The 16,957-nt window shown below is 32.9% G+C and overlaps 1 pseudogene; it reads left to right on the forward strand.

The window, feature by feature from the left end:
- Window positions 1–6,446: 6,446 nt before the first annotated feature.
- Window positions 6,447–12,481, forward strand: LOC143048907 (uncharacterized; annotated as a pseudogene).
- The last annotated feature ends 4,476 nt before the right edge of the window (window positions 12,482–16,957 follow it).

The following is a 16,957-nucleotide window of genomic DNA, read 5'->3' on the forward strand; positions in this document are numbered from 1 at the left end:
TTTTGTTCTTAGAAAGCATTTCTTGTCAGCATAAATTCTATTTTGATGAATGAAAAAATTATAGTATTTGCTTTATCGATTTTTATGCAATTTTCTATCAATCAAACAGACAACATTTCTGAAAAGTTATCCAACTATTATACTCTTTTTATTCTTTAGTAAATATTTGTTCATCCACAAGAAACTCCAACATAGCGTTCTCTTTATGTATATATGCTGGAGACAAAATTTGGAGCCTATATTTGATATTTAAATTTCCTTTGCAATATCTATAAAACATAAGTAAGATTTCCATTCAGTGTCTGTTAGGTTCCACAGCAGCCAAAACGGTCCGTAAATCTCAAAAAAAGACTTGGATCCATCATGTTCTTTTTTGAAATCAAAATAATGATAAAGAATACCACACATTCATGCATTTTGTGGTGCTCAGCAGATTTCCACCACTCTTTGGTTTGCATATAAAAAAGAAGATATGGTATGATTGCCAATGAGACAACTGTCCACAAGAGACCAAAATGACACAGACATTAATATAAACAACTGTTTGTTTTGTTTTCAAAAAGGAAAATGAATTTGTTTCAGAATGAAAGATGAATTGAATAAATTATACGCGGATGTGGTTCTGTATTGTGTATTATCCATGATGAGTACAAGTATAAGTTTTTTTTCAACAATGCTACACGTATATATATATATGTTCCAGACAATATGAGTATATCTGATTTGAACCCTTACGCGTACAATGTGGGCCATATAAGTATACCTGAACGTATACTCGTACCGTATGAGTATACTCGTATGGTTTAGTATGAGGTCGACCATACATGTGCATTTGTCAAATTTATCAAGAGTCAGAAAATGAAATAAAAACTTTAACCAAATAAACTAGAGTCTCTAAAGAGCCTGTGTCGCTCACCTGTATTTACTGATCCTTTGGAAATCATGTAAAATAAGGTTAAAATCATAATTTATAGTATAAGATATCATTAGAGACTATAATAATATCTAAGATAATAGCAAAGAACTCAGGGACAGCAACCCAACAACTGGTTGTCTGAAAATTTCAGGGCAGATATATCTAAATCTGATGAACATGTTTGCCACCGTCAGATTTGCTTTAAATGCTTCAGTTTCAGAGATATAAACCAAAAACTGATTTTACCCTATGTACTATTTTTAGCCATGTCTGCCATCTTCGTTCGCGGGCAGGGTCATCGGACACATTTTTAAAACTATATACATGTACTCTTATGATGATTGTGGATAAGTTTATAGTTACACTTTGTTTAAGTAATTTCAGAGGAGAAGATTTTTGTAAAAGTTAACGACGACGACGACGACGCCGGACGACGCCGAACGCAAAGTGATGAGAAAAGCTCACTTGGCCCTTGGGGCCAGGTGAGCTAAAAAGTGACGCTACATTTTTTAGTATGAAATTAAGTTCAAATGCTCAAATTGCAATTAAAGTTATGGAAGTACATACATGTATATTTTGGAAGATAAGTTTTTAGAACATTTAGGAACGTTGTACTTCAAAAACCGATAAGCCAGTAAAGTAAAATGGTCAAAAGTATTTGTCACCTATAATTAGTTGTTATATATATCATGAAATCTACGGATATTTTTCATAACAAATATTTAGGAACTATTTCATGTAAGATTTTAATCAAAATTAGTACCAACAGAAGCAGACCTCTCATAGGTTTATTTGTTTATTTGGTAATTTATCTATTTTGAAGCGTTAATTCTCAATTTCTGATGATATAACACAAAGTTTATATCTTATCCAAAAATTTGATTTACACCAAAAATGAAAAACAAAACTAACCGAAGAAAAGTATGACTAATTAAAAAAAAACTTGCCGACGTATTTGTGTGTTGAGAAATCCAGAACTAATAAAAATAAGAGTCTATGAGCATTGGAGGGTGTGGATATAGGATAAAGACAGGATGTGGATATAGAATAAAGGCGATAGGAACGTTCATCTTGCATTGAGCCCGAACACCAACAATTGTTGAACTATCCTATAGTCATAATGATTGATAAAATGTACGTCACATCAAAGTTCACGGTATCGCTTTCAGAGTTAATTTCGTTTCTTTATTCTCTTTTAAAGATACTTTTTTTAGTATTTTGAAAAGGCTAAATGGAAGACTAGTATGAAGTTTTAAGCTGAAACTTTTACGAATTATATAATATCAAAGAATGTTTCTGTTCTTTTCAATACAATTTTATTGGTTTAATACTGTAGAACAGATTTAGTGTTTTGTGGTTTATAGAAATTAATCTTGTGAGTAATTTTACATGTGATTAAAACACTTTACCAAGATAAACAACTAGTGTATGTATATTTTCTTAAGCCCCATTTATGGGCATTGGTTTTTCCTTTTGAATGGTTTTACACTTGTAATTGTTGGGGACTTTTATAGCTGGCTGTTCCGTGTGAGCCAAGGTTCCGTGTTGAAGGCCGTACCTTGACCTATAATGGTCTTTTATAAATTTTAACTTGGATAGAGAGTTGTCTTATTGGCACTGTGACTCATACCACATCTTCCTATATCGATCAAATCAGAGTTTGTTGTGACATTTTGGTAGAAACCCATTCAACGCATCGATATCTGCTACTAATCGATAAAAAAAATAACTTAAGGATGTACTTAGGTGAGGTTTGGGAATTTGCGTCAAATGTTCGGACTCCTTGGTGTTTTTCCATACAATACAATGTAAAATATTTTGCCCCATAACACCAATTTATTTTTTCATATAAGACTTAATAGCTCATGAAAGGTCATTTACCAAAATTTTAAAATATTCTTAATTTTCTTTCTTTTGTTTTGAGACCTAATAATACCAATGCAAATATAAGGTAAAAGTCCGAGTCAGCCTTTTCTCGCCATATTTTAAATCTCAAATATCTAGAAAAGGAGGTCCATGACCTATCAATATTTTTAGCTTATTTTTATCCTTAATTGATGCTCTACCAGCTTATAGTATCAATTTTAACTTCTTAATTTATTAATTTTCACCTAACCTCACCTAAGTACATCCTTAAAGCATAGAATATTTTCTTTTTTATTTGGAATTTATCATACTGGCTTCATTTTTCCGTTCTGAAAATCATAACAGAAATTAATAACGTTAAACTTTGGTTAAAAGTTTTGCGACAGGAGACCTTTGGGAATTCATAAACTTAGTATTTTTTTTGTTTAATGATATAATCAAGATTGTTGCATGCCGTTCAAATGTTATAGATTAAGAGGCACATTTGCTTTGTACATTAATTATGTCAAAAAGTGATTATATGCAAAGAATAAGAGAAAAAAAATACTTGTTGAATGCAGTAATAATAAATAACGAATTTACAAACTTTTTAGAAATGATGTCCAAATTGGCCATCAAGATCAAAATTGATAGAACAAAATCATGTACCGATACTGTACTTTTTTCATGTATCAAACTGATAAAAAAAATACTACCGAGAAGAAAGGCCAATGCTTTGTATTGTACTAACGGGATAAAAATAACGAATAATATGTTTTTAACAATAAAAAATTTGGTGTGGACTTTAACGGTGCTTTTTTGTGGACTTTAGCGGAACTTGTTATTGTGGAATTTAACGGCGTTTTCTTGTGGACTTTAGCGGAGGTAATTTTGTGGACTTTAGCGGAAAGTTTGTGGACTTTAGCGGCGTTGTGGACTTTAGCGGACATTTGTTGTGGACTTTAGCGGTGTTGTGGACTTTAGAGGAATTGTGGACTTTAACGGTGCCACAACATGCAAGAAATATTTAATTGTTCGTTCATTGTGAAGTGGCAATTTTATTTCGCGTTTACTCCCCTCTTCAAACATAAATTTCATAATTACTCGGGGACAGGACATTTGTTTTCGCGTTATTCTGCGTTATTATATTATGATAAGAATCATATAATATAGTGACTCTCTATATAATATAGCAGTGATCGCCGTTGAGATGAAACTTGATTGATAGTTAATAGCAAATACACTTAATCTATATTATACAGAATGTTCATAGTATACAAAAACACGAAAATCTTGGAATCAAGTTAACAGAAAGCAAACAAATAACGGACTTTGTAAAAAAGGGAGAGGGCTAAAATTAATTGTCCTGTCTCCGTGTGCCTATGATTCAGTTTGATACCTTTTCTGAAATTCTCCAGACATAAAAATATTTTACAAAAATTAATCCTTCAACAGTTTACATACTTTCAAACCAAGCTTTAAACACCCGCGGGTTTGTTCTAGTATAATTTAAATGAAAACAGTGAGAAACAAGCCTCTGTGTAGATGATATTCATTGAAACTGATAGTTCATTAAAGGTGGTACGTAGCTATTTTGGAACAAATCAAGAGTATTATTTCCATGTATGCATCACTTCATCAACTTGCATATAAAAAAGCGATTGCAATTATTTCGTTTTATGATATTTTGTATATTATGAAGAAATAAAGTTTTATATATTGAAGAATTTATATCAATGTATAAGGAATTCAGGGCATTGATAGATCTGTAATAGTTATCAAAGGTACCAAGATTATAATTAAATACGCCAGACGCGCGTTTCCTCTACATAAGACTCATCAGTGGTTCTCAGATCAAAAAAGTTATAAAGCCAAACAATTGAAGAGCATTGAGGACCACAAATTCCAAAAGGTTGTGCCAAATACGGCTAAGGTTATCTATTCCTGGTATAAGAAAATCCTTAGTTTTTCGAAAAATTCAAGTTTTGTAACAGGAAATTACACTGCACGAAATTTCGTTTTCATGCAATAAATTTTCTTAAATTGTTATTAATGACACAGTTGAAGTCAAATTATATATCGACGACTTTCACGACTTTAACTGGTGCCGTGTAGGTTTTATGGTCCTTTATAGATTTGAAAATTGTGCTTTACTAACTTGCATTTATGAATCATTCAACCAAAATTTTCAACTTATGATATGCTGCTATTAATAACCCAATAGAATTTTAGACGTTTTAAACTTAGACGCAGAACGCAGCAGGTAAATCAAGTCTGAAAACGCCTTCAATATACAGAACGCCTGGTACATTTGGCAGCGAATTATGTGTTTGAAAATTATCTGACTTAAGTTAACAAAATATCCGACCACTTATTCCATAGTCTTAAATTGAGCATGAATGAACATACGCATAGGTTTAATCTTAGATTATTTTAAAAGTTGCATGAACTTTTTCATCATTCTAAAACAGGGAAACGTTTTTCGTGTCCAATTTCATTAAGGGAGTTCGCTTCTCAGTTTCAAAATATTTAACTTTTCATAACACTTGTAGATATTAATTGGTGATTAATAAAGGAACCAAAAGCTTGTTCACGAGATATTAGCCATTGAAATTTTGACGGGAAAATGTTTTCTGTTGACTTTTCATAGCTTTTTCATTGACAAGTTTAATTTCTAAAAAACTAATTAAAAATAATCAAATTTTATACGACTTTTACAAATGGCTTATAATTATACACGTTAAAGATTTATCAAAAGAAAAATAGGGGTCAATGGGCAACTTTTTTAAGGCATTCAAATAGATAAAACCAGAGGATTCCTAAAATTTGACAACAATTCCAAAACGTGACAAGCGAACTTCCTTAAAAGATTTTTGCATTTTTAAATCATTAGAATTTTCAATTGATAGGATTTTATTTCATGACTGCTGACTGCACAATGTCGAGAGTACTAGATTTGAAATATCGTTCCCGTGGTCATTGATTAAAGGCAACATTAGATAATAACTAATTGTCAAATATTCTAGATTCATTAAAACACAATCTAAGGTAATGGAAAAAAACTTCGGGAATTGCAGAAACAACACATTGAGTTAGGTTTGGTGCATCGATAGCGTAATCGTTCACTTCTTGCTATGCATCATCCGCCAAGCAAATCCACTACCAATTAAAAAATAATATAAATTTGGATTGAGACAAATTCTAAAAATTTACAAAACAGATGACAATTACTTTTGATCAAAATTGTGTTTGAGATTTTTAAATGCAATTATACATACCTATGTATACATTATGGCGAGAATTAAGGTGTTTTAGTTTTGATTACATTTCGTCTTGTTTATTTATGATTAAATTTTCAATAGAGATAATCTCATTCGTAGGTTTGAAGTAAATCTAGGAGTACGGGAATGTTTGAAATACTTTTCACAGCAATACTAGGAACGCTTATTTGTGTATGTATATGGAAGTTAAGAGGTGAGATCATTTAGTTTGCAGATGGTTTGTGATGGTGTTGGGTTTGTTTAGGTTTTTTTAATTATAGCGTTATTATTGGACTCTAGACTTCATTTAAAAAGTCCACAGATATCAACACAAATAAAATGTTTATTTATTCAGAGGTGTAATGTTTGATTCACAAGTTAAATCCAAAACATCAAATCATAAATCTCAACGAAGTCACAAAGAGATGGATAAATATGCTGTTGGTGAGCGTCCCGCACTTAATATGCCATATTGCATGCATGGTTTTTAATAAAACTGACACAGAACCAGTTTTGAACGTTGCAACAATCTAGTAGCAGTCCACTGAATACTTTCCAATCCAAGTCTCATTATATTCTCGCTTCGAACTGGCAACACACACAAAAGCACAAAAGCACAAAAGCTATAACAATGCGATCAATTCATAATTTATAACAGGATATGAAATTCGATAGAACTGTAAAAAATTGAAAATACATAATATACATATAACTTTAACGTACGTATTTTATACAAACGAATAGATTGACGGGGAATGGGAATATGGTACTTGCAGGTCTTTTTTTCGACCGGCAGTTAAACTGTTGCCGAAGCGGGTCGTCCGTATGGCTGTGTTGGATTTACAAGTACGCAGACAAGTCAAATCAGTATGGGGACATTATACAAAAAAATAATATATCAAAAATTCCAAATAGACTAATAAACAAACATTTTATTTACACAATTTATTATTTACTGATTTTTTATATTTAAGTTTCAGGTGGTCAAGTTAAAAGTACTGACTTTGACTCATCTCTGCTATATAAACTTATTAGGAATACTCTCAATCACAAAATTGCTCCACCAGCAAGAGGATGGGGATCAATCCCGTTATCTGGAGATAGATCAGAAGCAGACGACATAAAAGAATTCGTAACTTTAGAAACAAAATAGCACATAATACAGAATTCAAAATATCTAGTCAACAATATCAAAACCAATGGAGGGAACTTTCTAAGGTATTTGAGTAGTTTGAAACTTTTTATTTGAAAAGCCAAAACCTTTTTTTTTACTAAATCGGTAGATTCTTTATTTAAGAAATTAATGGGTTCGACTTTTACTTTTGCACAAGTTTGAAAGTTATATCTTCAAAAAAGAACGTCAATCAGATGATGTTACATAATATTGTTTAGCTATTTTTCTCTTCATCCATTATTACATGTATTACTGTTTTATTATTTGAAATATGTTTAACAAAAAATTTCTTTTAAATAGAGTTTATAAAATTACCGTTAAATCAGTCGTGATTTGTTACAATTATGTCTTTGCCAAAAATGTATCTAGTCTCAAGATATCTTTGACACATACTATTCGAATAAACAACATTAGAGTGGACACATTGTTCATACTTATAACGTTAAAAAGAAGTCCGGTTAATATGCCTTAAAGAGAAATACCCTGCTAAAAAACAAATACACACGAAACTGCCTCTTACCTTATGTTTTAAATGATTTTTAGTTATAAAATATTATTCATAAGTAGTGTATTTCCATTTAGGCTGTAAACAGATTGAGTCAAGACGCTTATCAAACCGAGAATGCAGCTCTAGAATACAAGCACTTTATTGGATCCCGGAAAAATGAAATTGATCGTATGAACTAGAACCTTTCTAAAATGAAAGAGGAAATTTATGAACTACAAAATGAACTGTTTTCCTGCCAAGATGGAATAAAAAATATAGAAGATGCTGTAATTATCCTTGTTACATCCGAAGTAAATAATAAATATATATTATCATTACTGGCCTCGGTGGCCATTGTGTAAGTAGTTTCTACTGTAGTCACTAGCCAGTCAACACTGCGGTTGTGAGTTCGAACCAAGCTCATGTGGGTGCACTCGACTCCAATCTTAATTGACTAGGGTTGTCAGTTTCCCTATCAAAGGTCAATGGTTTTTTACGGGCAATCCGGCTTCCTTCATCGATAAAAACTGGGCGCCATGAAATAGCCCAAAACTGTGCTTAAAAGTGGCGTTAAAACACACACAAAATCAAAAATCATTCAAATAAAGAAAAATTACTTTTATATACAATATATATATTAATGAAATTGAAAGGTTGGAAAAAAAGTTCAGAATGCGTTTTGGCATATCTCCATTGGTGAAGGAACAACCTTCAGTAATTTTTATTACATTCTTTTTTTCATTCAAATGCAAATACATGTATACATCAACGTTGATGGTTTATTTTTTTTTAATTTAAGACTGCCAGCTTATAGATTGTAAAAGACAGGATATTCTATTCTGCGACGAAACACGGGGATACAATGCAGCATATAAAAAGGCTAACACGCATCATATTGTGACATTTATCGGCGGTCCTGGTTCTGGTAAAACAGCAACAGCAAGACATATAGCATTACTGTTCGAAAGGCTAGGATGGGAGGTAGTCCCTATATGTAAAGATGAGGACATCATACGATATGGAAACTCAAATATTCGACAAGTATTATGATATGATGATATCTTAGGGAGCTACCATTTGATTTTTATGGGGGGGCTAGGATGAAATTTGAAAAAAATAGGCAGGACAAGAGTTTTGAGTAAAAAAAAAGGCAGGATGAGACACTTGCAAAAAAAAAAAAGTCAGGACGACAATTTAGGTAAAAAAAAGTCAGGATAAACTAAAAAAAAAAAGCAGGACCGAACAGAGTGAAAAATAAAAAGGCAGGACAGAGATTACAGCTAAAAAAAAATGCAGGACAAAATTTTTCATCCTAGCCCCCCCATAAAAATCAAATGGTAGTTCCCTTAGGTGGATTCGCTCTAGATATGACGAGATTTTATAACATAGTGAAACGAAATGGGGTCCCTTGAAATGGAACTTGTTTTCCCTAAAATTATGTGATGATGTTGTTAAAACCTTACCGTAAATTTACTGTTCCTATTATATATTTATTGTACAACTTTGTGTAAACATTGTTAACTTTTTATTATTCTTTGAAGTTTCCTTTGTTTTTACAATCGGAACAGCTGAGAATTGTTTACTTCAAATGAAGTACACCAATGACGTCATAACCTATTTTTGTTATGACGTCGGCTCTGGGTTTGGTAATTTAGGTAAATGGTAAGCCAAAATGGTAAAAATGGTAAGCCGAAATGGTAAATGGTAAACCATTTCGGTAATGGTTTACCTAAGTATAAATACGGTGGAGAAAAACCGATAAGACTTTAGTACAACTTTACCCTGGGCAAGTAACACACGCTAATTCCAAGCGATTTAAATATACATGTACCGAAACCATTTACCAGACTAAGTAGTTACCAGACTATTTCCGTATAATGTGGGCTTGTTAGTTCCTTTTAAACAAGTGAAAAACGTTATCTTTTTACATTGAATTCAATATACCATTTGCCGATTACCAAGCTATAGTTCGTAAACTTTCGAGATATATATATTTCCGCTATCCGTTTTCTTTACGATATTCTAATAAAGTAAGGTATTTATTTGTTAGACTAGAATACTGTTAAGTTATATACTATTTGTATGAATTGTAGATATTTAGCGCATCTTAAAGATAATACAAGTTGATTTTTATTTAACGAGTCTGTTATTCTTACAAAAACCTAAACGGAACCAAACTAAGATCTATCAGAATACCACAACGTACTACAAAACCTATACAGAACCAACTGTAGATCTACCGGAATACCACAAAGTACTACGATACCAGAGAACCATGCTACCAAAGAAGGGTCGCCAGTTATAACTTCAGTTCATATATACTTATCCATGTTATAAAACACATTCTTATAACAAAACACTAAGGATTACACATTTATAGTTTAACATCAAAGCCTGACCGCTCGGTTTTCGTTACAATAGTTTCAAGCGAGGATAAGATTATTAGGTAATTAAGTAATAGAAAGTCAAAGCTCTTGCTGACTCCTCGAAAGACTGTATATAATGAGGCTATCGTATTAAAACCATTCGTTTTCGAAAATATAGTTGACTTAGAACGTAGGAACAATGAATTAAATGAACAAGAGAAGATGAAAATCATTAAAACCCATTATTCAATGGCAGGCGTCGACGAAAAGTTCTATACTAACTTATATCTAACGAATGCTAAAATAATGTTTCCATTTTTGTGTCAACTATTTGCAGTTAATGTAAACTACCAAATGATTGGCTCAATTTTTTTTACTACAAAAGACAAATACCGCACAATACGCATCATTGGTGTTATGTCTTTTTAACAACAAACAATTATCAATTGACAATATGCCTTCAAAGCATGTTAAGAAAAGTATTTACAACTCTTGCGGATTAGATCGAGGAACAGCAGAAAGAAAAATATTCGATGCTTTAACTTATATTAAAGATACTTTTGTTGTGAAGTTTGAAAACGAATATTCATTTATTCATGATTCAGTTTACGAAACTATTGCATTCCACTATGGACAGGAATTTCCAGAACACATATTGGAGTTCATGCCAAGTAACTTTATAGCCAATAAAGTGGTTGTAGTTGGCAACCCTTCCTTCGATGATTTAAAAATTAAGATAAAAGAAAGACTTTTTTAAAATTAGCTGAAAGACTTTATTTAGATCTAGAATCAGACAAACTGTTTGACGTTTTTATGAACAAGGCACTTAGATATCAGCCATTCACTGATGTGTTCTTACAGTTGATAAGAAAGAAACCGTACGAGGCCTTTAAGAACACTTTTTTTAACTCTAAGCACTGGTCAATGTGAACATATGATAGATTACGAAGAAAAATTGGGAGAACGTTCGAGGATGTGTATCGTGATAAAACAATAAGGAGAGAACTTTTAACAGATAAAAGGGTACGAGAACAAGGTGACGGCATACTCATCACTCATACAATCAGATTGATCAGTTGGGTTGTTTATTATGGACACACACGCCTGTTACAAGAAATTGTTAATCATGTTCAAAATAATAACGAGTCTACTGACATCGTGTTCGGTTCAAATATAGAAGAACAAGCCAGATTACCTTTATTGTCCATTTACAATGGCGATCCATGTTTGATGAAACTAATAATAAAGTATGTGAAAAAAGAGAGCATAGGCGCTACACCTATGTATATGAATGACGGCGACTGTCGTAATACAATTATTATAGGACTCTCGATCATCTTAATGCAGCATGTCACTATGGTTACTTACATATTGTAGAACTGTTAGTACAGTCAGGTGTAAATGTTAACTTTTGTGAGTATCACGAATTTCCAGTGTCTGTTGCAACAGAGAATGAATATTATGACATCGTGAAATACTTAGCTGAAAACGGAGCAGATGAATGCTTTTAAATCCGGTCGGTCATTCCTGAATCTTCAGTGTACCACCCTTATATATTGCTTCAGTTATGGGAAATTCCGCTATAGCTAAATGTCTGTCCAAAACGGTGTAAACGCGAACATAGCTTTTCACGGTGAAAAGACACCTTTATTCTATGCTTCAGTCTTGGGTCATATAGACATTGTAACAGTCCTTGTAGAAAATGGGGCAGATGTCGACTTTTGTGATTTCAAATTCAAATCACCACTGTGTGCTGCTTCATAGGAAGGCCATACAGATATTGTTTTGTTTTTGATACGGAATGGTTGCGATATTAATTTGCGTGACATGTACGGTAGATCGCCTCTTTTAGCGTCAATAGAAACAGGTCACTTTGATACCGTTAAGATTTTGGTGGACAACAATTGTAAAATAAACAACCAGTTATCCGGTAAAATATTACCTCTGACTTTTGAATTAATGCAAGGGAGTGTCGAAATTGCTACCTTTCTTATACAAAAAGGCGCCTATTATTACATGCATAATGAATATGGAGCAACGTCTCTGCATATTGCTCTTTGGGAGAATCATATTGAAATACGGCAACAGATTATATGCCTTGAAAATAAAATAAACCCGATACCACATAGCGGCAATTGTATATTATATAAGCTGTTAGTGGATATACACAAGTTTAAAGTATTCCCGGAAACCATTTCCAGTACAAATATATACAGCAAAGCTGAAGGACGGATATCAATTATAGTGAGGCTCTTCTTACATTCATTTGTGAATTTGCTGATGGAGCTGACTTAAAACATTTATATGAGCTTGGATTAGGTAGTAAGTATGATGCTGAAAAGGAATCATTGTTATTTGGATGGAGAGTTGTCTCATTGGCACTCACACCACATCTTCCTATATCTATCTAAGGACTCTTATTTTTCAGTATAATAACTAATACAGACGTGACCAAACGTGTTAAAAAAGTCAAATAATTACTTGACTTTGGCATATCATCTCATGTTCGGGATCAAATATATGTTTCTCTTTTAGAACACACAATAACTATCTTAGATCAAAAGAGAACTGCGATGGTGGAAATGAAATTAAAGTGGAACAATAATCCTAGGGAGATGCTCTTTAACACCTTGTGCGAAATGCTAGGCAGTAGACAAAATTCGATTCCGATGAAAAACCTGACAGACTATAAATTTGAAGTCGAGGAATATTCTTCCATTATATCTTTACTAAGACAGAGGATAAGACGATTATCTGTTTAATTAATAGTGAACCTTTTCTTTGCCATTAACATCGTTCAGCGTCAGCTTCTGCTTCTACTACATCTCCACTACTTCTTATACGACAACAACATCTTTAATTAATGATGTTGCTTTTTCTGGTCCTACTTTTACTACTACGTATACACTACTTCTACTTAAACCAATACTAAAGCATCTACAAAATACAACTGTTACTTCTTTGACATGGAACGAAATATATATGGACTTAACAAAACATTTTGATTCAAAATTTTATATAAAAAAGTAACAGTGTCCGATCTTCCGTTCTTCTTTTATGAGATTTCGTTATCCACAGTTTATGAATTTATATGAAAGCATAACCGAATGTTATGAATCAAGCAATATCTATCACAAATTCGAAATGCAGTTAATATCACCTGTTTGGTAGGAATTATGTTATTTACACAAAAAAAAATACATTGTTAACGCTGTTACAGTTTCGTTTCTCACAGAATGTTATTTAATGGTTATAAAAAAAGATTATATAAAAATAGCTTAAACGGTTTCGCTCATCCGAGTAAATCAATAATATGTATGAGAGTTTTAGACATGCATGTGTTTTTGTTATGGGATTTCATGCATTTAATTCTAAATTTACATCATCAAAGGTTTTTGTCATCAATATTTCAGACCGGATTGTTCCTGACAGTAACGCGACCTTGAAAGGCAATTGAATTTGAAAAAAAAATTGCTAATGCTATTGCAACAACATATTGTTGTTTTGTTATACCAGCAATGGTGCAAAGGAAAGTCCGTGTAGATCATATGCTTTACATTAACAATTTTAAAATCAGGCAGATTTAACTTCTTATGGGGTGTGTGCGTAATGCTTTTGAAATTTCAATGATTTTTTGCATGTACCGGTATAGTCATCGTCCGTTTACCTGTTAGATATTTGCGACTAAATCCTAATAATCTATGTATTTTCTGTCTGTAATTGCATATATTAACTAGAGGCTCTCAAGAGCCTGTGTCGCTCACCTTGGTCTATGTGCATATTAAACAATGGACACAGATAAATTCATGATATAATTGTGTTTTGGTGATGGTGATGTGTTTGTAGATCTTACTTTACTGAACATTCTTGTTGCTACAATTATCTTTATCTATAATGAACTTGGCCCAGTAATTACAGTGGAAAATATTTTCTAAAAATTTACAAAAATTTATGAAAAAATGCTAAAAATTAACTATAAACGGCAATAACTCCTTAAGGAGTCAATTGACTATTTTGGTCATGTTGACTTATTTGTAAATCAAACTTTGCTGAACATTATTGCTGTTTACAGTTTATCTCTATCTATAATAATATTCAAGATACCAATTCAGGGGCAGTAACCAAACAACGGGTTGTCGGATTCATCTGAAAATTTGAGGGCAGAAAGATCTTGACCTGATAAACAATTTTACCCCATGTCAGATTTGCTCTAAGTGCTTTGGTTTTTGAGTTATAAGCCAAAAACTGCATTTTACCCCTATATTCTATTTTTAGCCATGGCGGCCATCTTGGTTGGTTGGCCGGGTCACGCCACACATTTTTTAAACTAGATACCCCCATGACAATTGTGGCCAAGTTTGGTTTAATTTGGCCCAGTAGTTTCAGAGAAGATTTTTGTAAAAGATTACTAAGATTTACGAAAAAATGGTTAAAATTTGACTATAAAGGGAAATAACTCCTAAAGAGGTCAGCTGACCATTTCCTTTGCATTGAGGTATTTGTAAATCTTACTTTGCTGAACATTATTGCTGTTTACAGTTTATCTGTATCTATAATAATATTCAACATAATAACCAAAAACAGCAAAATTTCCTTAAAAATACCAATTCAGGGGCAGCAACCCAACAACAGGTTGTCGGATTCATCTGAAAATTTCAGGACAGATAGATCTTGACCTGATAAACACTTTTAACCCGTCAGATTTGCTCTAAATGCTTTGATTTTTGAGTTATAAGCCAAAAACTGCATTTTACCCCTATGTTCTATTTTTAGCCATGGTGGCCATCTTGGTTACTTGGCCGGGTCACGCCACACATTTTTTAAACTAGATACCCCAAAGATGACTGTGGCCAAGTTTGGATTAATTTGGCACAGTAGTTTCAGAGGAGAAGATTTTTGTAAAAGATTTCTAAGATTTACGAAAAATGGTTAAAAATTGACTATAAAGGTCAATAACTTCTAAAGGGGTCAATTGACCATTTTGGTCATGTTGACTTATTTGTAAATCTAACTTTGCTGAACATTATTGCTGTTTACAGTTTATCTCTATCTATAATAATATTCAAGATAATAACCAAAAACAGCAAAAATTCCCTAAAATTACCAATTCAGGGGCAGCAACCCAACAATGGGTTGTCGGATTCATCTGAAAATTTGAGGGCAGAAAGATCTTGACCTGATAAACAATTTAACCCCATGTCAGATTTGCTCTAAATGCTTTGGTTTTTGAGTTATAAGCTAAAAACTGCATTTTACCCCTATGTTCTATTTTTAGCCATGGCGGCCATCTTGGTTGGTTGGCCGGGTCACGCCACACATTTTTTAAACTAGATACCCCAATGATGATTGTGGCCAAGTTTGGATTAATTTGGCCCAGTAGTTTCAGAGGAGAAGATTTTTGTAAAAGTTAACGACGACGGACGACGACGACGACGACGACGACAACGACGACGACGGACGACGGACGACGGACGACGGACGACGGACGCCAAGTGATGGGAAAAGCTCACTTGGCCCTTCGGGCCAGGTGAGCTAAAAAAGGGATCATTTATCAAACGTCATACATCATATATATCGTTTTATTGCACTTGGCCAAGTGATCTTTTCTCATCACTTGGCGTCCGTCGTCCTTCGTCGTCCGTCGTCCGTCGCCTGTCGTCTGTCTTTCGTCGTTAACTTTTTCAAAAATCTTCTCCTCTTAAACTACTGGGTCAAATTTCACCAAACTTAGCCACAATTATCATTAAGATATTTCGTTTAACAAAGGAGTAGTTCCGGTAAGAGCCGATTATGGCCTCAAATTTCAAGTTCATCTGACGAAAGATTTTGGACACTTTTTAAACCTTTTTAAACACTTAAGTGTCTATTTCAATTGATTCAGTTAGTTTAAGTGAAAGATTTTTACTGATTTAGTCATTAATAACGCTCCAATTCAAGCTTAAATATGAAAAATCTATCAAATATGCCAAAAAATGTAACTTTTCAGATGGTTTTTGTCAAAAATGAAAGTGGCCGCATCCGTGTTCATCCACAACCTTTATATATGTTATGTTTTATCATGAAATACAAATTACATTTCAATATTAAGAATGAAAACAAATGCGGCCACTTTCATTTTAAACGGAAACCGTCAAAAATTTAACTAAAATGCTACAATTGTGAAGATTTCAGTTATTTAGCATGAGTCAATAATGCTAGTACCCGATATATGTGCGTTGTATTGTCAAAAACAGCCCATATTTATGTAGCAGAAGCATTCTACTTTCCAATAAATAACTAAACGTTTACATTTTAACAATTTTGTAAAACTACTATATTTTTGGGCCAAAAAGGGGTCCTACTCCTTTGTCCGATGACCAAGCCTGCCAAAAAGAAGGTTGCAATGACTTAATATAGACATAGGTTTTAAATGTAAATTTTGGCCTATATCTCTGAAACCTGAGCATTGACAGAACATTTGACAATTGTTTATCAGGTCAATATCGATCTTCCCTCAGGCAAATCGGACAACCTGTTGTTCGGTTGCTACCCCTGAATTGGTAATTTTAAGGATTTTTTCCATGTTTTGTTATCTTGAATATAATTAGAGATAGAGATAAACTGTATGCAGCAATATTGTTCAGCAAAGTAAATTCTACAGAAAGGAGTAGGTCCGGTAAGGATCAATTTTGGCCTCAAATTTCAAGTTCATCTGACGAATGAATTTGACCTCTTTTTAAACACTTAAGTGTCTATTTCATTTGAATCAATTAGTTTATGTGAAAGATTTTAACTGATTTAGTCATTGAAAACGATCCGATTCAAGCTCAAATATGAAAAATCTACCAAATATGTCGAAAAATGTCACTTTTTAGATAGTTTTTGTCAAAAATGAAAGTGGCCGCATCCGTGTTCATCCAAAATCTTTAT

This window comes from Mytilus galloprovincialis, chromosome 10 (genome assembly GCF_965363235.1).
Source record: "Mytilus galloprovincialis chromosome 10, xbMytGall1.hap1.1, whole genome shotgun sequence".
Lineage (NCBI taxonomy): Eukaryota > Metazoa > Mollusca > Bivalvia > Mytilida > Mytilidae > Mytilus > Mytilus galloprovincialis.